Source organism: Pseudophryne corroboree, chromosome 8, assembly GCF_028390025.1.
Source record: "Pseudophryne corroboree isolate aPseCor3 chromosome 8, aPseCor3.hap2, whole genome shotgun sequence".
NCBI lineage: Eukaryota > Metazoa > Chordata > Amphibia > Anura > Myobatrachidae > Pseudophryne > Pseudophryne corroboree.
Window position 1 is genome coordinate 11,497,044 of NC_086451.1, and position 24,585 is coordinate 11,521,628.

Sequence of the window (24,585 nt, forward strand, 5' to 3'; positions counted from 1 at the left end):
GCGGCTGCATCGCGCCGACTTGATCACAGAAACTGTACCTGCACGGTGCACTCGTGTGGTGCGGCGACCCGCAATGCATGTTAAACGAACCTGGCTACATCTGTAATAATACACAATCAGGCCGGATGTGCTCCTACCAAGCTTTTCTAACCCTTTCTTGGAGCTCCATAAACTATCCTATATACATCATCTGTAGGTTACAGAACAGCGCTCTGTAGTATTATATAATATATTACACCGCCTGTGACCAGGAAGGAAAAGACGTAACAGTGAAGGGTGTTTTAACATTCGACAGGGGGGGATCTTTCCCCAGCGGTGTCACAGATCTGGCCGTCTCACCAATCTCATTTTCCCGGTGGCTCCTGTGAAGGAATCTCATTAAATGAGAGTCTTATAGGACAGACGCTTCTATTAGACGCTGACTTGTACCAATTAACTGCTTCATTTTCCAGCCGGCAGCAGACACTCGCTTAATGGCACCTTTAGCCCCAATAATGCCCGTTTAATGAGGAACCGTTTGGAAGTGGCTGCGGCCGTCAGACCATTAATCATCGCAGGAGCTCAGAAGTTTCAGGACATCACACAAACAATCTCTTCATCAGTCCGGGGTAATCAGCGGTGTAAACCAGCGTGGCGACTCCCGCAGCAGTCAATAACTGGAAGTGTACCCGGCCTTGCCATGCCACGTGAAAAGGGGCATACGGCACAGAGTCACAGCCGTGGCACCATCGTCTAAGAAATCAGCAGCTTAATCAGATGCCCAATTAATGTGCGGCTGCGCTCGGCCGTCACCGGATCCCCGTTGTACAGTCTGTTCCTCACACGCACAGAAAGCTGCAGGATTATGAAAAGGAAGAGAAGCTTCCAAAACATCTAATATGACCCAGAGCGGGAGGACAACCAATATCTCACTGAGCGCAAGGCGCCAGCTCTACAGCGAGACGTTCTAATTAGTCTTGTAGATTATTAATCAGTGTGGCGCCTCCCTCATTAGAAATATTATCCCACATCTAACCCTAAATCATTAAAACTCATACTCCGACCCCCCTCCTATTGTGTCATACAGCAATTCTGCAATCCCCCCGCGAAAATTTTTCCCCAATATTAACATCAAACGTCTCATTTAAATGTCATTACTGGCTACGTGCTGCAGACAATATGGGGATCGTTTGGGAAATTGTATAAAATGATCATTGCTTCCCGTTACCCACCGCTAACGTGCGCCAAAAAACTGCTCTGTCGGTGATTTGCCGGATCAGATCTGCGATATAAAAGCCGACCCCAGAGGTGGGGGCAGATCTATTATAACCAGCTGGACAGAGATTACAGACACCGCTGGGGTCAGTGCTACAGTATAAGAAATATTTTGAAATAGAACAAAAAACTCATTGGTTTAATAGTTTTATTGAAATAATAAGGAAATAGAAACCATTCCAATTTCACACATTGTATAGAGCAGATCTGCTCTGGTTCAGTGCTGACCCTCCAGCGACCGTGCCTCTGGCCTCCTGTAGATCTACTGTCAGTGTATACTCACCCGCTAAGCTGCGTGCCGCTCCTCAGTCATCCCCAGACATCACCTACAGACAACGGAAGTTGTATAATCAGACACAAGGTAATTGTAAAGGACGAGGGACCCTATATGGTGCTTAATACCCAAACAGTCCCCGTAGCACAAGAACCCTCTGTCCCGGCATCACCGGTCACCAACAGGAGCACCTGGAATATTCACCTTTATATGGGATAATATACTCCACGGCACTAACTACACAGATATCTGGGGTCGCACACAACGCTACAGGCAGGTCATCAAATATCCGCCACAGTTTACTGAACACTGACATCAGAGCTCCTCAATTACACCGAGGTGACGGACATTCAGCCCAAACGTGTTTATTACAGATCTCACATCTACACAATCACTGCAGCAACCAGGACATGGGGTGTCTGGCTGGTAATCATTCCTAGCACCCACATGCTGGGCACCGAGCGTAGACGCAGCCACGTTCCCTCTATGCCGCCTAATGACACAGACGTGAAACCACGGCCACGCCTGTAACACCTCTAGGGGCAATAAATACTATACAGGAACAGAGCCAGCAGGAACTGCGTACCTGTATGATCCGGGCTTCAGGGTCCCCGCACCTGCCCTGGAAACAAATGGAGAACATATTAAAGACAACATTACCAGCCACCAATAACAGGGATCTAGATCTAATACAGGACACTGGCAAAGCTGCTATTACAAAATATTAAAGTTCAACAAACACAAAAGAGTGACAAAGTTGCTGCTTCCAAAAACAGAAAATAGGTGGCATTTGGCAGAACCCGTATTCTACGCTGTATCATCTGCAGGGTAACATGTATACTCTATAGAGACACCAGACTCTTATCAGCGCTTGTTCTCACTATGACAAGACTCCGGGTACACACACACATAACACTGACTGCCACGTTACTCTACAAAGCGCAACGTCAGCGCAAGACTTGCCGGAACCTCAGGACCCGCAACGTGAGCTCAAGTGCAGCCAATAACCGAAACTTTACTTTGGCAAGTTATATACAGATCTGCAGTAATATGGGGCCAATCGCTGACAACTCGCTGCTTCCAACCTCACACGGGAAGATATACATAGACGCAGAACGCGGCAACGCAAAGCAGCAACAACGCAGATCCTCTGGCGGGAAATGTAACTTTGGAATTACATCCTGCTGCAGTATAACCACCATAATGATACATACACGGGGTGTCTGGCTGGTAATCATTCCTAGCACCCACATGCCGGGCACCGAGCGTAGACGCAGCCACGTCCCTCTATGCCACCTAATGACAGACATGAAACCACGGCCACGCCTGTAACGCCTCTAGGGGCAATAACACAGCAGTAAGACGCACAAGGAACTGCGTACCTGTATTATATGACATCAGGGACCCGGCACTTATCCTGCAGACAGATACAGAACAGGTCAGTACACAGCAGTGATACAATGTAACACAGCATTCCTGCAGCTTATCTGCCCGGTAAAGATGCGTCCTCATACATCTTGTCTCAATGCGCCATGTAGCCGGAGATGCCTGGTGTGAGAGCGGACAGGTACCTCGCACCTCTGTTAGCGTTGGGCGTCTTTTTATGCCGGGAAAGCGTCTTATTCGCATCGCTGTGTGAATAACACGCACAAGCAGACTCTGCTGAGTAAAATGATATGCGGCATGTCTATATTCTGAGTGCGACCGCGTCTGTATCTGCATAATGGTGCGTTACAGTGTTTTCTAGAACACAGCCACTGACACTGTAGCGTAGCATGTCGTATGCAGATACAGCCGCGGTCGCACACAGAACATAGGCATGCTGCAGATCATTTCACTCAGCAGAAGCTGCTTGTGCGTCCTAAACGCATCGTTTTACAAATAAGACGCATGTTAATGGAAACCGTTACACGAAAAGACGCTCGTCGCTACAGTCCCGCCACGGCATGGTGTAACTAGAAGGGCTGTTTAACGTGCCAGGAGGCTAGATGTAGGTGGACACATCTGTAACGTCTATTAATGTCATTTTACTAGAATATAAATATTATAACATTCATGCGGTGTATGGCTGGTAATCATTCCTAGCACCCACATGCCGGGCACCGAGCGTAGACGCAGCCACGTCCCTCTATGCCACCTAATGACACAGACGTGAAACCACGGCCACGTCTGTAACGCCTCTAGGGGCAATAATAAGATTTTACTCACCGGTAAATCTTTTTCTCGTAGTCCGTAGTGGATGCTGGGGACTTCGTAAGGACCATGAGGAATAGACGGGCTCCGCAGGAGACTGGGCACTCTAAAGAAAGATTTAGTACTACCTGGTGTGCACTGGCTCCTCCCTCTATGCCCCTCCTCCAGACCTCAGTTAAGGAAACTGTGCCCGGAAGAGCTGACATTATAAGGAAAGGATTTTGGAATCCAGGGTAAGACTCATACCAGCCACACCAATCACACCGTATAACTTGTGATAACTGGGTAAGGTTAACAGTATGAACAAACAACATAGCATCAACCAAAGGATGCCAATATAACATAACCCTTTATTAAGCAATAACTATATACACGTATTGCAGAAAGTCCGCACTGGGGACGGGCGCCCAGCATCCACTACGGACTACGAGAAAAAGATTTACCGGTGAGTAAAATCTTATTTTCTCTAACGTCCTAGTGGATGCTGGGGACTCCGTAAGGACCATGGGGATTATACCAAAGCCTCCAAACGGGCGGGAGAGTGCGGATGACTCTGCAGCACCGAATGGGCAAACACAAGGTCCTCCTCAGCCAGGGTATCAAACTTGTAGAATTTTGCAAAAGTGTTTGAACCCGACCAAGTAGCTGCTCGGCAAAGCTGTAATGCCGAGACCCCTCGGGCAGCCGCCCAAGAAGAGCCCACCTTCCTTGTGGAGTGGGCTTTCACTGATTTTGGATGCGGCAATCCTGCCGCAGAATGAGCCTGCTGAATCGTGTTACAGATCCAGCGCGCAATAGTTTGCTTTGAAGCAGGAGCTCCCAGCTTGTTGGATGCATACAGGATAAACAGCGAGTCAGTCTTCCTGACTCTAGCCGTTCTGTTAACATAAGTCTTCAAAGCCCGGACCACGTCCAGCAACTTGGAATCCTCCAAGTCACGAGTAGCCGCAGGCACCACAATAGGTTGGTTCAAATGAAACGAAGACACAACCTTTGGTAGAAATTGCGGACGAGTCCGCAATTCTGCCCTGTCCATATGAAAAACCAGATAGGGGCTTTTACATGACAAAGCCGCCAATTCTGACACACGCCTAGCCGACGCTAAGGCCAACAGCATGACCACTTTCCATGTGAGATACTTTAGCTCCACGGTCTTAAGTGGCTCAAACCAGTGGGATTTCAGGAACCCCAAGACCACGTTAAGATCCCAAGGTGCCACTGGTGGCACAAAAGGGGGCTGAATATGCAGCACTCCCTTAACAAACGTCTGAACCTCAGGCAGTGAAGCCAGTTCCCTTTGAAAGAAAATGGATAGGGCCGAAATCTGGACCTTTATGGACCCTAATTTAAGGCCCATAGTCACTCCTGACTGTAGGAAGTGCAGGAATCGACCCAGCTGGAATTCCTCTGTAGGGGCCTTCCTGGCCTCACACCAAGCAACATATTTTCGCCATATATGGTGATAATGTTTTGCAGTCACGTCTTTCCTAGCCTTTATCAGCGTAGGAATAACTTCATCCGGAATGCCCTTTTCCGCTAGGATCCGGCGTTCAACCGCCATGCCGTCAAACGCAGCCGCGGTAAGTCTTGGAACAGACAGGGCCCTTGTTGTAACAGGTCCTGTCGGAGAGGCAGGGGCCATGGGTCCTCTGAGCATTTCTTGCAGTTCCGGGTACCAAGTCATTCTTGGCCAATCCGGAGCAATGAATATTGTTCTCACTCCTCTTTTTCTTACAATTCTCAGCACCTTGGGTATGAGAGGAAGAGGAGGAAACACATAGACCGACTGGAACACCCATGGTGTTACTAGTGCGTCCACAGCTATCGCCTGAGGGTCCCTTGACCTGGCGCAATACCTGTTTAGCTTTTTGTTGAGGCGTGACGCCATCATGTCCACCTGTGTTCCCATCGATTTGCAATCAGCGTGAAAATTTCTTGATGAAGTCCCCACTCTCCCGGGTGGAGGTCGTGTCTGCTGAGGAAGTCTGCTTCCCAGTTGTCGACCCCCGAAATGAACACTGTTGACAGTGCCTGCACGTGATTCTCCGCCCAACGAAGAATCCTGGTGGCTTCTGCCATCGCCATCCTGCTTCTTGTGCCGCCCTGTCGGTTGACATGGGCCACTGCAGTGATGTTGTCTGACTGAATCAGCACTGGTTGGTCTCGAAGCAGAGGCTCCGCTTGGCTTAGGGCGTTGTATATGGCCCTTAGTTCTAGGATATTTATGTGCAGACAAGTCTCTTGACTTGACCACAGCCCTTGGAAGTTTCTTCCCTGAGTGACTGCCCCCCAACCTCGGAGGCTTGCATCCGTGGTCACCAGGACCCAGTCCTGTATGCCGAACCTGCGGCCCTCGAGGAGGTGAGCCCTCTGCAGCCACCACAGAAGAGACACCCTGGCCCTGGGGGCCAGGGTGATCAGCCGATGCATCTGAAGATGCGATCCGGACCACTTGTCCAACAGATCCCACTGAAAAATCCTGGCATGGAACCTGCCGAAGGGAATGGCTTCGTATGACGCCACCATCTTTCCCAGGACTCGCGTGCAGTGATGCACAGACACCTGTTTTGGCTTCAGGAGGTCCCTGACCAGAGTCACGAGCTCCTGAGCCTTCTCCTCCGGGAGAAATACCTTCTTCTGGCCTGTATCCAGAATCATGCCCAGGAAGGGCAGACGCTTCGTAGGGATCAGCTGCGACTTTGGAATATTCAGAATCCAGCCGTGCTGCCGCAACACTTCCTGAGAGTGTGCTACGCTGATCAGTAATTGCTCCCTGGACCTCGCCTTTATGAGGAGATCGTCCAAGTATGGAATAATTGTAACTCCTTGCTTCCGAAGGAGCACCATCATCTCCGCCATCACCTTGGTAAATATTCTCGGTGCCGTGGACAGGCCAAACGACAGCGTCTGGAATTGGTAATGACAGTCCTGTACCACAAACCTGAGGTACTCTTGATGAGGCGGATAAATGGGGACATGCAAGTAAGCATCCTTGATGTCCAGAGACACCATGAAATCCCCCTCTTCCAGACTTGCAATGACCGCTCTGAGCGATTCCATTTTGAACTTGAATTTCCTCAGATAAATATTCAGGGATTTTAAATTCAAGATGGGCCTGACCGAACCGTCCGGTTTCGGTACCACAAACATAGTGGAATAGTAACCCCTTCCCTGTTGAAGGAGGGGAACCTTTACTACCACCTGCTGGAGGTATAGCTTGTGAATTGCCGCCAGCACTACCTCCCTTTCCATGGGGGAAGCTGGCAAGGCCGATTTTAGGTAACGGTGAGGGGGCGTCACCTCGAACTCCAGCTTGTATCCCCGAGACACAATTTGTATAGCCCAAGGATCCACCTGAGAGCGAACCCACTGGTGGCTGAAATTTCGGAGACGCGCCCCCACCGCTTCTGGCTCCGCCTGTGGAGCCCCAGCGTCATGCGGTGGATTTAGTGGAAGCCGGGGAGGACTTTTGTTCCTGGGAACTAGCTGCATGGTGCAGCTTTTTTCCTCTACCCCTGCCTCTGGCAAGAAAAGATGCCCCTCTGACTTTCTTGCTCTTTTGCGAACGAAAGGACTGCATTTTGTAATACGGTGCTTTCTTCGGCTGTGAGGGAACATAAGGCAAGAAATTTGACTTCCCTGCCGTAGCAGTGGAAACTAGGTCCGAGAGACCGTCCCCAAATAATTCTTCACCCTTATAAGGCAAAACCTCCATGTGTTTTTTAGAGTCGGCATCCCCTGTCCATTGCCGAGTCCATAAGACCCTTCTGGCAGAAATGGACATTGCGTTAACTCTAGAGCCCAGCAGGCAAATGTCCCTCTGGGCATCGCGCATATATAGGACAGCGTCCTTGATATGTCCCAGGGTCAGTAGAACAGTGTCCCTGTCCAGGGTATCTATCTCCTCCGAGAGATTATCAGTCCAAGCTGCTACAGCACTACACATCCAGGCCGAAGCAATTGCTGGCCTCAGTAGAGTACCAGAATGTGTATAAACAGACTTCAGGATAGCTTCCTGCTTTCTATCCGCAGGATCCTTTAGGGCGGCCGTATCCTGAGACGGCAGGGCCACCCTCTTAGATAAGCGTGTCAATGCCTTGTCTACCCTCGGGGAGGATTCCCAGCATAACCTGTCCGCTGGCGGGAAAGGATACGCCATCCGTAATCTCTTGGAAATTACTACTTTCCTATCAGGGGAATCCCACGCTTTTACACATAATTCATTTAATTCATGTGAAGGGGGAAAAGTCACTTCTTGCTTTTTCTCCCCATACATATAAACCCTTGTCAGGGACAGAGTTTTCCTCTGATATGTGAAAAATATCCTTCATTGCTATAATCATGTAGCGGATGGCTTTAGTCATTTTAGGCTGCAACTTTGCATCATCGACATCGACACTGGAGTTAGACTCCGTGTCGGCATCTGTGTCAACCATCTGGGATAGTGGGCGCTTGTGAGACCCTGACGGCCTCTGCATTGTAGGATCAGGCATGGGTTGAGACCCTGACTGTCCCAAGGTTACAGCTTTATCCAACCTGTTATGTAAGGAGCTTACATTATCATTTAACACCTTCCACATATCCATCCAATCAGGCGGCGACACCTCTCACCTGCACTTGTTCTGCCTCCACATATCCTTCCTCATCAAACATGTCGACACTGACGTACCGACACACCGCACACACACAGGGAAGCTCTGACTGAGGACAGGACCCCACAAAGGCTTTTGGGGAGACAGAGAGAGAGTATGCCAGCACACACCCCAGCGCTATATAACCCAGGGATTACACTGTACCTTAGTGATTACCCAGTAGCTGCTGTTTGTGATAGTTTTGCGCCTAAATTTATGTGCCCCCCTCTCTTTTTACCCTCTTTGCACCTGGATACTGCAGGGGAGAGCCTGGGGAGCGTCTTTCCAGCGGAGCTGTGAAGAGAAAATGGCGCTGGTGTGCTGAGGAAGAAGGCCCCGCCCCCTCAGCGGCGGGCTTCTGTCCCGCTTCTATGTGTAAAAAATGGCGGGGGCTCGAACATATATCCAGTGCCTGACTGGATATATGTGTTATTTTGCCAAAAGGTACCTTAATTGCTGCCCAGGGCGCCCCCCCCCCTGCGCCCTGCACCCTACAGTGACCGGAGTGTGCGGGTGTGCTGCGGGAGCAATGGCGCCCAGCTGCAGTGCTGTGCGCTACCTTAAGTGAAGACAGGAGTCTTCAGCCGCCGATTTCGATGTCTTCATGCTTCTGCTGCTTCTGTTCTTCTGGCTCTGCGAGGGGGACGGCGGCGCGGCTCCGGGAACGGACGATCAAGGTTAGGTACCTGTGTTCGATCCCTCTGGAGCTAATGGTGTCCAGTAGCCTAAGAAGCGCAACCTAGCCGCAGTTAGTAGGTTTGCTTCTCTCCCCTCAGTCCCACGTAGCAGAGAGTCTGTTGCCAGCAGAAGCTCTCTGAAAATAAAAAACCTAACAAATACTTTCTTATTAGCAAGCTCAGGAGAGCTCACTAAAAGCACCCAGCTCCTTCCGGGCACAGATTCTAACTGAGGTCTGGAGGAGGGGCATAGAGGGAGGAGCCAGTGCACACCAGGTAGTACTAAATTTTTCTTTAGAGTGCCCAGTCTCCTGCGGAGCCCGTCTATTCCCCATGGTCCTTACGGAGTCCCCAGCATCCACTAGGACGTTAGAGAAAAAATAAGAATTTACTTACCGATAATTCTATTTCTCGTAGTCCGTAGTGGATGCTGGGGACTCCGTAAGGACCATGGGGAATAGCGGCTCCGCAGGAGACAGGGCACAAAAGTAAAAGCTTTAGGATCAGGTGGTGTGCACTGGCTCCTCCCCCCATGACCCCCCTCCAAGCCTCAGTTAGGATACTGTGCCCGGACGAGCGTACACAATAAGGAAGGATTTTGAATCCCGGGTAAGACTCATACCAGCCACACTGTACAACCTGTGATCTGAACCCAGTTAACAGCATGATAACAGCGGAGCCTCTGAAAAGATGGCTCACAACAATAATAACCCGATTTTTGTTTAACAATAACTATGTACGAGTATTGCAGACAATCCGCACTTGGGATGGGCGCCCAGCATCCACTACGGACTACGAGAAATAGAATTATCGGTAAGTAAATTCTTATTTTCTCTGACGTCCTAAGTGGATGCTGGGGACTCCGTAAGGACCATGGGGATTATACCAAAGCTCCCAAACGGGCGGGAGAGTGCGGATGACTCTGCAGCACCGAATGAGAGAACTCCAGGTCCTTCTCAGCCAGGGTATCAAATTTGTAGAATTTTGCAAACGTGTTTGCCCCTGACCAAGTAGCAGCTCGGCCAAGTTGTAAAGCCGAGACCCCTCGGGCAGCCGCCCAAGATGAGCCCACCTTCCTTGTGGAATGGGCATTTACATATTTTGGCTGTGGCAGGCCTGCCACAGAATGTGCAAGCTGAATTGTACTACACATCCAACTAGCAATCGTCTGCTTAGAAGCAAGAGCACCCCGTTTGTTGGGTGCATACAGGATAACAGCAAGTCAGTTTTCCTGACTCCAGCCGTCCTGGAAACATATATTTTCAGGGCCCTGACAACATCTAGCAACTTGGAGTCCTCCAAGTCCCTAGTATCCGCAGGTACCACAATAAGCTGGTTCAGGTGAAACGCTGACACCACCTTAGGGAGAAACTGGGGACGAGTCCGCAGCTCTGCCCTGTCCGAATGGACAATCAGATATGGGCTTTTGTGAGACAAAGCCGCCAATTCTGACACTCGCCTGGCCGAGGCCAGGGCCAACAGCATGGTCACTTTCCATGTGAGATATTTCAAATCCACAGATTTGAGCGGTTTAAACCAATGTGATTTGAGGAATCCCAGAACTACGTTGAGATCCCACAGTGCCACTGGAGGCACAAAAGGGGGTTGTATATGCAATACTCCCTTGACAAACTTCTGGACTTCAGGAACTGAAGCCAATTCTTTTTGGAAGAAAATCGACAGGGCCGAAATTTGAACCTTAATGGACCCCAATTTGAGGCACATAGACACTCCTGCTTTCAGGAAATGTAGGAATCGACCGAGTTGAAATTCCTCCGTGGGGGCCTTCCTGGCCTCACACCATGCAACATATTTTCGCCAAATGCGGTGATAATGTTGTGTGGTCACCTCCTTCCTGGCTCTGACCAGGGTAGGGATGACCTCTTCCGGAATACCTTTTTCCCTTAGGATCCGGCGTTCAACCGCCATGCCGTCAAACGCAGCCGCGGTAAGTCTTGGAACAGACATGATCCTTGCTGAAGCAAGTCCCGTCTTAGTATCTCTTGAATTTCCGGGTACCAAGTCCTTCTTGGCCAATCCGGAGCCACGAGTATAGTTCTTACTCCTCTCCTTCTTATAATTCTCAGTACCTTGGGTATGAGAGGCAGAGGAGGGAACACATACACCGACTGGTACACCCACGGTGTTACCAGAGCGTCCCAGCTATTGCCTGAGGGTCTCTTGACCTGGCGCAATACCTGTCCAGTTTTTTGTTCAGACGGGACGCCATCATGTCCACCTTTGGTCTTTCCCAACGGTTCACAATCATGTGGAAGACTTCCAGATGAAGTCCCCACTCTCCCGGGTGGAGGTCGTTCCTGCTGAGGAAGTCTGCTTCCCAGTTGTCCACTCCCGGAATGAACACCGCTGACAGTGTTATCACATGATTTTTCGCCCAGCGAAGAATCCTTGCTGCCATTGCCCTCCTGCTTCTTGTGCCGCCCTGTTTACGTGGGCGACTGCCGTGATGTTGTCCGACTGGATCAGCACCGGTTGACTTTGAAGCAGAGGTCTTCCTAGGCTCAGAGCATTGTAAATTGCCCTTAGCTCCAGTATATTTATGTGGAGAGAAGTCTCCAGACTTGACCACACTCCTTGGAAATTTCTTCCCTGTGTGACTGCTCCCCAGCCTCTCAGGCTGGCATCCGTGGTCACCAGGACCCAGTCCTGAATGCCGAATCTGCTGCCCTCTAGTAGATGAGCATTCTGCAGCCACCACAGAAGAGACACCCTTGTCCTTGGAGACAGGATTATCCGCTGATGCATCTGAAGATGCGATCCGGACCATTCGTCCAGCAGATCCCACTGAAAAATTCTTTCGTGAAATCTGCCGAATGGAATCGCTTCGTAAGAAGCCACCATTTTTCCCAGGACTCTTGTGCATTGATGCACTGACACTTGGCCTGGTTCTAGGAGGTTCCTAACTAGCTCTGATAACTCCCAGGCTTTCTCCTCCGGGAGAAACACCTTTTTCTGGACTGTGTCCAGAATCATCCCTAGGAACAGCAGACGTGTCGTCGGAATCCGTTGCGATTTTGGAATATTTAGAATCCACCCGTGCTGTCGTAGAACTACTTGAGATAGTGCTACTCCGACCTCCAACTGTTCTCTGGACCTTGCCCTTATCAGGAGATCGTCCAAGTAAGGGATAATTAAGACGCCTTTTCTTTGAAGAAGAATCATCATTTCGGCCATTACCTTGGTAAAGACCCGGGGTGCCGTGGACAATCCAAACGTCAGCGTCTGAAACTGATAGTGACAGTTCTGTACCACGAACCTGAGGTACCCTTGGTGAGAAGGGTAATTTGGGACATGGAGGTAAGCATCCTTGATGTCCAGGGACACCATATAGTCCCCTTCTTCCTGGTTCGCTATCACTGCTCTGAGTGACTCCATCTTGATTTGAACCTTTGTATGTAAGTGTTCAAAGATTTCAGATTTAGAATAGATCTCACTGAGCCGTCTGGCTTCAGTACCACAAATAGTGTGGAATAATACCCCTTTCCTTGTTGTAGGAGGGGTACTTTGATTATCACCTGCTGGGAATACAGCTTGTGAATTGTTTCCAATAATGCCTCCCTGTCGGAGGGAGACGTTGGTAAAGCAGATTTCAGGAACCTGCGAGGGGGAGACGTCTCGAATTTCCAATCTGTACCCCTGGGATACTACTTGTAGGATCCAGGGGTCCACTTGCGAGTGAGCCCACTGCGCGCTGAAACTCTTGAGACGACCCCCCCCACCGCACCCGAGTCCGCTTGTACGGCCCCAGAGTCATGCTGAGGACTTGGCAGAAGCGGTGGAGGGCTTCTGTTCCTGGGAAGGGGCTGCCTGCTGCAGTCTTCTTCCGTTCCTCTACCCCTGGGCAGATATGACTGGCCTTTTGCCCGCTTGCCCTTATGGGGACGAAAGGACTGAGGCTGAAAAGACGGTGTCTTTTTCTGCTGAGATGTGACTTGGGGTAAAAAAGGTGGATTTTCCAGCTGTTGCCGTGGCCACCAGGTCCGATGGACCGACCCCAAATAACTCCTCCCCTTTATACGGCAATACTTCCATGTGCCGTTTGGAATCTGCATCACCTGACCACTGTCGTGTCCATAAACATCTTCTGGCAGACATGGACATCGCACTTACTCTTGATGCCAGAGTGCAAATATCCCTCTGTGCATCTCGCATATATAGAAATGCATCCTTTAAATGCTCTATAGTCAATAAAATACTGTCCCTGTCCAGGGTATCAATATTTTCAGTCAGGGAATCCGACCAAGCCACCCCAGCGCTGCAAATCCAGGCTGAGGCGATCGCTGGTCGCAGTATAACACCAGTATGTGTGTATATACTTTTTAGGATATTCTCCAGCCTCCTATTAGCTGGCTCCTTGAGGGCGGCCGTATCTGGAGACGGTAACGCCACTTGTTTTGATAAGCGTGTGAGCGCCTTTAATTTTCTATCGGGGGAAACCCACGCATCATCACACACTTCATTTAATTTATCTGATTCAGGAAAAACTACAGGCAGTTTTTTCACACCCCACATAATACCCTTTTTTGTGGTACTTGTAGTATCAGAAATATGTAACACCTCCTTCATTGCCCTTAACATGTGTGGCCCTAATGGAAAATACGTTTGTTTCTTCACCGTCGACACTGGAGTCAGTGTCCGTGTCTGTGTCTGTGTCGACCGACTGAGGTAATGGGCGTTTTAAAGCCCCTGACGGTGTTTGAGACGCCTGGACAGGTACTAATTGGTTTGCCGGCCGTCTCATGTCGTCAACAGACCTTGCAGCTTGTTGACATTATCATGTAATTCCCTAAATAAGCCATCCATTCCGGTGTCGACTCCCTAGAGAGTGACATCACCATTACAGGCAATTGCTCCGCCTCCTCACCAACATCGTCCTCATACATGTCGACACACACGTACCGACACACAGCACACACACAGGGAATGCTCTGATAGAGGACAGGACCCCACTAGCCCTTTGGGGAGACAGAGGGAGAGTTTGCCAGCACACACCAAAACGCTATAATTTTACAGGGACAACCTTATATAAGTGTTTTCCCTTATAGCATCTTAATATGTAATAATATCGCCACAAAAATGCCCCCCCTCTCTGTTTTAACCCTGTTTCTGTAGTGCAGTGCAGGGGAGAGCCTGGGAGCCTTCCCACCAGCAGTTCTGTGAGGGAAAATGGCACTGTGTGCTGAGGAGAATAGGCCCCGCCCCCTTTTCGGCGGGCTTCTTCTCCCGTTTTTCTGACAACCTGGCAGGGGTTAAATACATCCATATAGCCTCAGGGGCTATATGTGATGTATTTTTAGCCAGCATAGGTACTTTCATTGCTGCCCAGGGCGCCCCCCCCAGCGCCCTGCACCCTCAGTGACCGTTGGTGTGAAGTGTGCTGAGAGCAATGGCGCACAGCTGCAGTGCTGTGCGCTACCTTAAGAAGACTGGGAAGTCTTCAGCCGCCGATTTCTGGACCTCTTCTCTCTTCAGCATCTGCAAGGGGGTCGCGGCGCGGCTCCGGTGACCCATCCAGGCTGTACCTGTGATCGTCCCTCTGGAGCTAGTGTCCAGTAGCCTAAGAAGCCAATCCATCCTGCACGCAGGTGAGTTCACTTCTTCTCCCCTAAGTCCCTCGATGCAGTGAGCCTGTTGCCAGCAGGACTCCCTGAAAATAAAAAACCTAACAAAACTTTTACTCTAAGCAGCTCTTTAGGAGAGCCACCTAGATTGCACCCTTCTCGGCCGGGCACAAAGATCTAACTGAGGCTTGGAGGGGGGTCATGGGGGGAGGAGCCAGTGCACACCACCTGATCCTAAAGCTTTTACTTTTGTGCCCTGTCTCCTGCGGAGCCGCTATTCCCCATGGTCCTTACGGAGTCCCCAGCATCCACTTAAGACGTCAGAGAAATACTATACAGGAACAGAGCCAGCAGGAACTGCGTACCTGTATGATCCGGGCTTCAGGGTCCCCGCACCAGTCCTGGAAACAAATGGAGAACATATCAACATTACCAGACACCAATATGCCTGGAAATCCTTAAGACCTGGACTGTAATGGCGGAGTCTGGGAAACTGCATTATTCTATGAAGCGCAACGTCCACACAAGACTTGCAGGAACCTCAGGACCCGTAACGTGAACCCAAGTGCAGCCAATAACCGGAGCTTTACTTTGTCAAGTTATATACAAATCTGCAGTAATATAGGGCCAATCGCTGACAACTCGCTGCTTCCAACGCCAGGTTACTGCCAACCTCACACAGGAAGATATACATAGACAGAACGCGCCAGCGCAGAACAACGGCAATGCAGATCCTCTGGCGGGAAATGTAACTTTGTAATTACATCCTGCTGCAGTATAACCACCATAATGATACATACATGGGGTGTCTGGCTGGTAATCATTCTTATCACCCATATGCTGGGCACCGAGAGTAGACGCAGCCGTTAGGGGCAATAAATAACACCCCCCAAATGATATATCCCCCCAATACTGCCAGGCTGCCTCTAGCACAAGGGGTAATCCTACCATAGCACTTACAGCACTACATATGCCAGTAATTTTCATTTAAAGGGCATGCTGGGGTGTTTGGTGCCAGGACAGCTGATCAGACACGCGTATGGCTGACGCTACAGATGAAGGATAAGTCAGGAGTGATGCCCCTATGCTACTCACAGCACTGGGTGTAAGGCCACGGAGCCCCTGCACAATCCCTGCCCTGCCCCCCCCCCCCCCCCCGCTGAGACTCAGACACAGGGCACCATGCGGTGTGCAGGGCTTTAAATAGCCTTCTACGGAGAGAGTTAAGAGGGGGTCATCTATCCCTGCAGTACTGCCCAACCGTCACTAGATGGCGACAGATCCCACATTCCTTCCAGTCGTAATCCCATGCAGTACTCCTCAGCCGCCACTAGATGGCGATAGATCCAGCACATTGATTGACAGATGCAGATTTTTATAGCTGGGAGCAGCCAGACTAATTACAGGCTGTCTCATCATTGCTGGTAGATGGTTATATTATTACTTTCATGGGCAGGATGGCATCCGTGGAATTGTTTACAACGTGGGTATTGTACACTGCTCATTTTATCCGTGCACAACCTACTTCCACGTATTGCTCAGTCGCACCTTGGGCCTGATTCAGATGTGGACTGAGTGTGCGCCGCCACTGGTTACACGGAAGTTCGGGAACGCAGCAGGAGGCACCGATATGGTAACGCAGCAGGAGGCACCGATATGGTAACGCAGCAGGAGGCACCGATATGGTAACGCAGCAGGAGGCACCGATATGGTAACGCAGCAGGAGGCACCGATATGGTAACGCAGCAGGAGGCACCGATATGGTAACGCAGCAGGAGGCACCGATATGGTAACGCAGCAGGAGGCACCGATATGGTAACTAGAAAAAAGGGGAAAGAGGAGAATGACCATAAGACGGTCACCCTCCAAAGAAGGCTTACTTTGCGGCGCACTCTTTTTTTGTTATCATAAGATAACAAAAAAGAGTGCGCCGCAAAGTAAGCCTTCTTTGGAGGGTGACCGTCTTATGGTCATTCTCCTCTTTCCCCTTTTTTCTAGTTACCATATCGGTGCCTCCTGCTTTCCCCTTTTTTCTAGATACTGTATTATGCTTACTGGTGCACCTCCAGCCTAATCTAATCCAGTTTAGGGTACTCCGCTTTTTCAATTGTCTTTCCAAGGCTGGTTTTTGAATTAATACTTTTTCTCAATAATATTGATAGAGCCTGTGCATAGCCCTTCAGACTATACGTCTTTCTTTCTCCGATATGGTAACGCAGCAGGAGGCACCGAAATGGTAACGCAGCAGGAGGCACCGATATGGTAACGCAGCAGGAGGCACCGATATGGTAACGCAGCAGGAGGCACCGATATGGTAACGCAGCAGGAGGCACCGATATGGTAACGCAGCAGGAGGCACCGATATGGTAACGCAGCAGGAGGCACCGATATGATAACGCAGCAGGAGGCACAGATATGGTAACGCAGCAGGAGGAGTCAGATATAAGTAGACGCCTCCTGGTCTCATTAGTGATCTGAGCTGTGTCCTAGGACTCCATCAGCCGGATGTATAACACATGGGATCACACAAGCCGGCTGCAGCATCTTCTACCAGGAGGCCAGGAAGTCTCGGTCGGAAGATGTGGATACTGGCCCCGGCACTACCCCAAAACAGGGGTGACACAGGAGCACAAGAACCCTCTGTCCCGGCATCACCGGTCACCAACAGGAGCAACTGGCACCTTTATATGGAATATACTGCACAGCGCTAACTACACAGACATCTGGGGCCGCACAGCAGCGCAACGCTACAGGCAGAGCATCAAATATCCGGAACAGTTTACTGACACCAGATCTCCCCAATTACACCGAGGTGACGGACATTCAGCCCAAACGTGTTTATTACAGATCTCACATCTACACAATCACTGCAGCAACCAGGACATGGGGTGTCTGGCTGGTAATCATTCCTAGCACCCACATGCCGGGCACCGAGCGTAGACGCAGCCACGTCCCTCTATGCCGCCTAATGACACAGACGTGAAACCACGGCCACGCCTGCAACGCCTCTAGGGGCAATAACACAGCAGTAAGACGCACAAGGAACTGCGTACCTGTATTATATGACATCAGGGACCCGGCACTTCTCCTGCAGACAGATACAGAACAGGTCAGTACACAGCAGTGATACAATGTAACACCACAGCATTCCTGCCCGGTACAGATGCGTCCTCATACATCTTGTCTCAATGCGCCATGTAGCCGGAGATGCCTGGCGTGAGAGAGCGGACAGGTACCTCGCACCTCTGTTAGCGTTGGGCGTCTTTTTATGCCGGGAAAGCGTCTTATTCGCATCGCTGTGTGAATAACACGCACAAGCAGACTCTGCTGAGTAAAATGATATGCGGCATGTCTATATTCTGAGTGCGACCGCGTCTGTATCTGCATAATGGTGCGTTACAGTGTTTTCTAGGACACAGCCACAGACACTGTAGCGTAACATGTCGTATGCAGATACAGCCGCGGTCGCACACAGAACATAGGCATGCCGCAGATCATTTCACTCAGCATAAGCTGCTTGTGCGTCCTAAACGCATCGTTTTGCAAATCAGAATCAGAATCGGCTTTATTGGCCAGGTGTACTCACGTACACTAGGAATTCTTTGTGGTACAATGCATCGCCAAGCAGCAACATGAAGGGGGAGTACATAGCATACGAAGGGGGAAGAACATAGCATACATTACACACATTACACGTATGAGGTCATACTGCACATGCAACTGTACAATAGACTCAACATATTAGACATATTATACACATAGGACTAAACACAAAGGCCGCTTGGCAGAGCAGCACCGAGGCAGCCATCTGCGGCGCCAACTAGAACTCAAACAATGCACATAATACAGAAGATTAAAGTATTACATCAAAAGATAAACCACACAGACAATAAAGACAGAAAGCATAATGCAGGGTTGGTGTAGGCATTTTGGGTAATAACCTCCAGGGGTTATGTATTCCACCCTCACAAAGTACCAGGTGCGGCAGCCATCTTAGGTGCTCTGCGTAGGATTACCCAGGGTGGAATAGTCCACCCCTAGAAGAGAACACAAAACGGGGAGATTGCAGAGTCCTTAGGTTCAGAGTAGGGTTCCAATAAAACCATCAGGTCCATGTATTTTTCATCCCATCCACAAGCGCACCAGATAAGGCAGCCATGTTGGGCGCACTACGAAGGTTACACAGTGGGAGATGAGCCATACAAGGGCCAAATGCATTCACGGGAAAACTGACACGCGTGTAGGAGTATGCTATACCCTGCATGGAAAGATCCAAATGAAGCGCACCCTGCCCATGGAGGAACCATCCGAGGCAGCCATGTGAGGCGCACTGTGTAGGTTACTGCTGGCAGGGTGTGCAACCAATGGAGGTACACATTACAGGAATAGCACACAGTGGGGGAAAATAAGACGCATGTTAATGGAAACCGTTACACGAAAAGACGCTCGGCGCTACACTCACGGCATGGTGTAACTAGAAGGGCTGTTTAACGTGCCAGGAGGCTAGATGTAGGTGGACACATCTGTAACGTCTATTAATGTAATTTTACTAGAATATAAATATTATAACATTCATGGGGTGTCTGGCTGGTAATCATTCCTAGCACCCACATGCTGGGCACCGAGCGTAGACGCAGCCACGTCCCTCTATGCCACCTAATGACACAGACGTGGAACCACGGCCACGCCTGTAACACCTCTAGGGACAATAAATACTATACAGGAAAAGAGCCAGCAGGAACTGCGTACCTGTATGATCCGGGCTTCAGGGTCCCCGCACCTGTCCTGGAAACCAATGGAGAACATATCAACATTACCAGACACCAATATGCCTGGAAATCCTTAAGACCTGGACTGTAATGGCGGAGTCTGGGAAACTGCATTATTCTATGAAGCGCAACGTCCACACAAGCCTTACAGGAACCTCAGGACCCGGAACGTGAGCCCAAGTGCAGCCAATAACCGGAGCTTTACTTTGTCAAGTTATATACAGATCTGCAGTAATATGGGGCCAATCGCTGACAACCTCACACGGGAAGATATACATAGACATAACGCGCCAGCGCAGAACAGCAGCAACGCAGATCCTCTGGCGGGAAATGTAACTTTGTAATTACATCCTGCTGCAGTATAACCACCATAATGATACATACATAGGGGTGTCTGGCTGGTAATCATTCCTAGCACCCACATGCCGGGCACCGAGCGTAGACGCAGCCACGTCCCTCTATGCCGCCTAATGACACAGACATGAAACCACGGCCACGCCTGTAACGCCTCTAGTGGCAATAACACAGCAGTAAGAGGCACAAGGAACTGCGTACCTGTATTATATGACATCAGGGACCCGGCACTTATCCTGCAGACAGATACAGAACAGGTCAGTACACAGCAGTGATACAATGTAACAACACAGCATTCCTGCAGCTTATCTGCCCGGTGACTCCTATTAATGTTACATTACTGGTATAGAACTGTAATAATGTGACGGCAGTGGGGTGTCTGGCTGGTAATCATTCTTATCACCCACATGCTGGGCACCGAGCGTAGACGCAGCCACGTCCCTCTATGCCACAGACATGAAACTAAGGTCACGTCTGCAACACCTCTAGGGGCAATAAATAATACCCCCAAATGATAACACCCCCCCCCCCCCCCCCCCCCAGTACTGCCAGAGTGACTCTAGCACAAGGGAGCATCCTAACCCCACCGTAGCACATGAAGTACTATATCTCCCAGCAATCTTGATTTACAGGGCATTTTGGGGTGTATAGTCCCAGGACAGCTGAGCAGACCCGCGTATGGCTGATACAACAGATGAAGGACACGTCAGAAGTGATGCCCCTATGTTACTCACAGCACTGGGTGTCAGGCCACAGGATCCCCGCACAATCCCTACTCCCCCCACAGAAACTCAGTCACAGAGGACACCATCTGGTGTGCGGGGCTTTAAATAGCCTTCTACGGAGAGCCAAAGGAGGTCATACGTCGCTGCAGTACTCCTCAGCTGCCACTAGATGGCGATAGATCCAGCACATTGATATTCAGTAATTGCAGATGATTGACAGATGCAGATTTTTATAGCTGGGAGCAGCCAGACTAATTACAGGCTGTCTCATCATTGCTGGTAGATGGTTATATTATTACTTTCATGGGCAGGATGGCATCCGTGGAATTGTTTACACCGTGGGTATTGTTCACTGCTCATTTTATCCGTGCACAACCTACTTCCACGTATTGCTCAGTCGCACCTTGGGCCTGATTCAGATGTGGACTGAGTGTGCGCCGCCGCTGGTTACACGGAAGTTCGGTAACGCAGCAGGAGGCACCGATACGGTAAGGCGGCAGGAGGCACCGATACGGTAAGGCGGCAGGAGGCACCGATACGGTAAGGCGGCAGGAGGCACCGATACGGTAGCGCCGCAGGAGGCACCGATATGGTAGCGCCGCAGGAGGCACCGATATGGTAAGGCAGCAGGAGGCACCGATATGGTAAGGCAGCAGGAGGCACCGATATGGTAACGCTGCAGGAGGCACCGATATGGTAACGCTGCAGGAGGCACCGATATGGTAACGCAGCAGGAGGCACCGATATGGTAACACAGCAGGAGGTGTCTGATGTAAGTAGACGCCTCCTGCTTGCATTAGTGATCTGAGCTGTGTTCTAGGACTCCATCAGCCAGATGTATAACCAATGGGATCACACAAGCCGGCTGCAGCATCTTCTACCAGGAGGCCAGGAAGTCTCGGTTGGAAGATGTGTATACTGGCCCCGGCACTCCCCCAAAACAGAGGTGACACAGGAGCACAAGAACCCTCTGTCCCGGCACCACCGGTCACCAACAGGAGCAACTGCTCTCCCTGCTGGAATAATCACCTTTATATGGGATAATATACTGCACAGCGCTAACTACACCGACATCTGGGGCCGCACAGCAGCGCAACGCTACAGGCAGAGCATCAAATATCCGGAACAGTTTACTGACACCAGATCTCCCCAATTACACCGAGGTGACGGACATTCAGCCCAAACATGTTTATTACAGATCTCACATCTACACAATCACTGCAGAAACCCGGACATGGGGTGTATGGCTGGTAATCATTCCTAGCACCCACATGCCGGGCACCGAGCGTAGACGCAGCTACGTCCCTCTATGCCGCCTAATGACACAGACGTGAAACCACGGCCACGCCTGTAACGCCTCTAGGGGCAGTTATGGGCCCTGCACACATGCCGATATTACTGCACGATATGAACGAGATAACGTTCATATCGTGCAGTGTGGAGTCATCAGCGATGAACGATGCGCGGCCCCGCGCTCGTTCATCGCTGGTGACATGTCGGCTGTGCATGCAGGCCAATATGGACGAGATCGTCCATATTTGCCTGCACATCTATGGAGCCGGGTGACGGGGGGAGTGAAGAAACTTCACTCCCCCCCCGTCACTGCCCCCCCGCCGCCGTGTCGGCCACCTCGGCGGCACATCGCCTAATGTGTAGGGCGCATAAGACAATAATAAGACGCACAGGAAATTAGATACCTGTATGATTCTGGGCATCAGGGACCCGGCACTTATCCTGCAGACAGATACAGAACAGGTCAGTATACAGCAGTGATAATAATATTCATATAGCGCTATTTCTCCAATAGGACTGAAGGCGCTTAACAGATAAAGGGAACATAATACAGTACAGACACAATGAAGTACAGACACAACGAAGTACAGAACAGCGCATCATAAAATACAGAACATGAAGTTACTACAGGGACATTAGTGAAACGCGCGAGTAACAGGAAAGTCCAGAGTCTGTTTTTGAAGGGTTCTAGAGTGGGCTCTTCTCTCACTGTGCGGGGAAGCGAGTTCCATAGAGTTGGAGCCACATGGGTAAAAGCTCCACTCCCAGATGAATTACGGGAGAATCTAGGTACTGCTAATAGTCCTTCATCTACAGATCGCAGTAATGGAGAGGGGCAGTATGGGGTCAGAAGCTGCGTCATTTACCTTGGGCCCTGGTCATGTAATGCTTTGAAGGTCAGTAAGCCAATCTTGAAGACTATTCGCCATCTTACAGGCAGCCAGTGAAGGGAGTAGAGGATGGGTGTTATGTGGCTAGAACGGGGCTGGTTGGGTAACAGCCTGGCAGCTGTGTTTTGCACCAGCTGTAAGCGGTGCAATTCTTTTGCTGGGAGACCCAGGTAGAGGGCATTACAGTAGTCTAGGCGTGAGGATACAAATGCATCGATGGCGTTAGTCCGATCTTCAGAGGGAACTAACTGTTAGATTCTGGCTATGTTCCTCAGATGAAAGAATGAGGATTTGATTGTGGCTGATATCTGAGGTTTAAGAGTCAAGCCACCATCCAGGACAACGCCAGGATTCTGCACACGATCAGTGGTCTGTAATTCTGAATCCCTGAGTGTAGGTCCAGTTGGTTGGCTATGCTGCAGTCTTGTCCTTTGACGTTGAGGTCCTATCATAAGGACCTCTGTTTTACCTGGATTGAGTCGCAGCCAACTGGCGTCATCCACTCCTGGAGCTCAGCTAGACAGCCATTTAGGGGTGTTATTGGGATCTCAGTGCCCAGAGTAAAGGACAGGTACAGGTGTGTATCATCCGTATAGCAGTGGTAGACCAGCCCCCAATATCGCAGACAGATACACATTTGCTGCAAGGACCTCGGGACTCATACCCCTCCATGGACAATGTCTGGTCAACTCCATGGCCAAAGATCTAATTTGAGGGATTGCAACTGAGAACCAGATTGAGTGGGGATCTGACCCCGTGACTGGGGTTATTTTCAGGTCAGAGACGTTTACAATGTACACAGATGGCGTTTCTGCAGCTCATCTGCCTGGTAACATCTATCATTTATGTCACATTACTGAAATAGCAGCATTATAACAGTGTATTCATGGGGTGTCTGGCTGGTAATCATTCCTAGCACCCACATGCCGGGCACCGAGCGTAGACGCAGCCACGTCCCTCTATGCCACCTAATGACACAGACATGAAACCACGGCCACACCTGTAACACCTCTAGGGGCAATAAAAAACACCCACCCTCCCACAGCTAACCCTCCTGCCCCACAACCTTTACCCGAATTCTCACCTTGGGCATCAGTCAGCTTTGTGAGCGCCGACTTAACCATCTGTGCACAAGCACGGATATCCTTATAACCCGTATTGTTCGGGTGCCTCAAGGACTGAGTTTGGGAAAATCCTGTAATAAAAATATTTTCATTTATTTTTTTTAGGAGTCTCCGGCAAGTATGAATAAACAATGATGAAATACTTCTACATACCTCCAAACATTCCAGATGAGAGGACGAGTACAGGGGGTGTGGTCACATGACAGGGTGCGTTCCCTCATCCAGGAGGTGTCGCATTCTACCGACCCCCTTCCAGTGCACATTCACTGCGGCAGGCTATAAGAATTTGCTCATTTCCATGTACTGTATCCTTGGTATACTTATTCTTGTTGCCGTTAATTATTTAGAATGCTGCAGTGTCATGTGACTTCATGGCAACCAATCACATGATGCAGTGGGGCTTTGGAACACCCGTCTGAGCTGTTCTTACTGTGACCTCCTTTCCCCTCGGCCACCACATCATCATGCCAAGAGCTGAGGGGATGGGAGCGTGACTGGCAGCCATACTGGTCTCCCATCCAGAGAGGTTCTGGAAAGGAGATAATGATTTGTAGGAGGACAGCTACCACTAAAAAAAGGACGAAAAAACACTAATAATACATATCACAGACGGCTGCTGGAGGATACATAGTTAGGGTTAGTTACAAGCCCAACGACGGCGCTTCCTATTTTGGGGAATGGAGAAGATGCATAGTTGGCGTCTATTCTGAAAAGCGCATTTCTCGGTCCACGCTACTCATTCCCCAGTCTCCGATAACACCCCTGGAAGTGGCGCCTGCGCTTTCAACCCACCCCATTTACTTATCCAGGTTACTTCAT

At 50.2% G+C, this 24,585-nt stretch overlaps 1 long non-coding RNA gene and 9 other non-coding genes across 11 annotated transcripts; all 10 read right to left on the reverse strand.

The window, feature by feature from the left end:
• Positions 1 to 1,388: 1,388 nt before the first annotated feature.
• LOC134948110 (uncharacterized) lies at positions 1,389 to 23,799 on the reverse strand. 2 transcript variants are annotated; one of them, XR_010182907.1, is made up of 9 exons: positions 23,727 to 23,799; positions 22,157 to 22,193; positions 19,936 to 19,970; positions 19,361 to 19,396; positions 17,665 to 17,699; positions 14,977 to 15,012; positions 2,911 to 2,945; positions 2,115 to 2,150; positions 1,389 to 1,580 (listed from the first exon to the last, which is right to left on the reverse strand). It is a non-coding gene; the product is annotated as an uncharacterized LOC134948110 (long non-coding RNA). The 2 variants fall into 2 exon arrangements; XR_010182906.1 differs by lacking the exons at positions 22,157 to 22,193; positions 23,727 to 23,799 and adding an exon at positions 20,469 to 20,649.
• LOC134953860 (small nucleolar RNA SNORA17) lies at positions 1,943 to 2,075 on the reverse strand. Its single transcript, XR_010185827.1, has one exon. It is a non-coding gene; the product is annotated as a small nucleolar RNA SNORA17 (small nucleolar RNA).
• LOC134953864 (small nucleolar RNA SNORA17) lies at positions 2,747 to 2,876 on the reverse strand. The gene has a single exon (XR_010185831.1). It is a non-coding gene; the product is annotated as a small nucleolar RNA SNORA17 (small nucleolar RNA).
• On the reverse strand, positions 3,588 to 3,719 carry LOC134953856 (small nucleolar RNA SNORA17). Its single transcript, XR_010185824.1, has one exon. It is a non-coding gene; the product is annotated as a small nucleolar RNA SNORA17 (small nucleolar RNA).
• LOC134953857 (small nucleolar RNA SNORA17) lies at positions 17,499 to 17,630 on the reverse strand. Its single transcript, XR_010185825.1, has one exon. It is a non-coding gene; the product is annotated as a small nucleolar RNA SNORA17 (small nucleolar RNA).
• Positions 19,190 to 19,321, reverse strand: LOC134953858 (small nucleolar RNA SNORA17). Its single transcript, XR_010185826.1, has one exon. It is a non-coding gene; the product is annotated as a small nucleolar RNA SNORA17 (small nucleolar RNA).
• LOC134953863 (small nucleolar RNA SNORA17) lies at positions 19,770 to 19,901 on the reverse strand. Its single transcript, XR_010185830.1, has one exon. It is a non-coding gene; the product is annotated as a small nucleolar RNA SNORA17 (small nucleolar RNA).
• LOC134953865 (small nucleolar RNA SNORA17) lies at positions 20,109 to 20,230 on the reverse strand. The gene has a single exon (XR_010185832.1). It is a non-coding gene; the product is annotated as a small nucleolar RNA SNORA17 (small nucleolar RNA).
• On the reverse strand, positions 21,698 to 21,829 carry LOC134953862 (small nucleolar RNA SNORA17). Its single transcript, XR_010185829.1, has one exon. It is a non-coding gene; the product is annotated as a small nucleolar RNA SNORA17 (small nucleolar RNA).
• LOC134953861 (small nucleolar RNA SNORA17) lies at positions 23,533 to 23,664 on the reverse strand. Its single transcript, XR_010185828.1, has one exon. It is a non-coding gene; the product is annotated as a small nucleolar RNA SNORA17 (small nucleolar RNA).
• Positions 23,800 to 24,585: the final 786 nt, after the last annotated feature.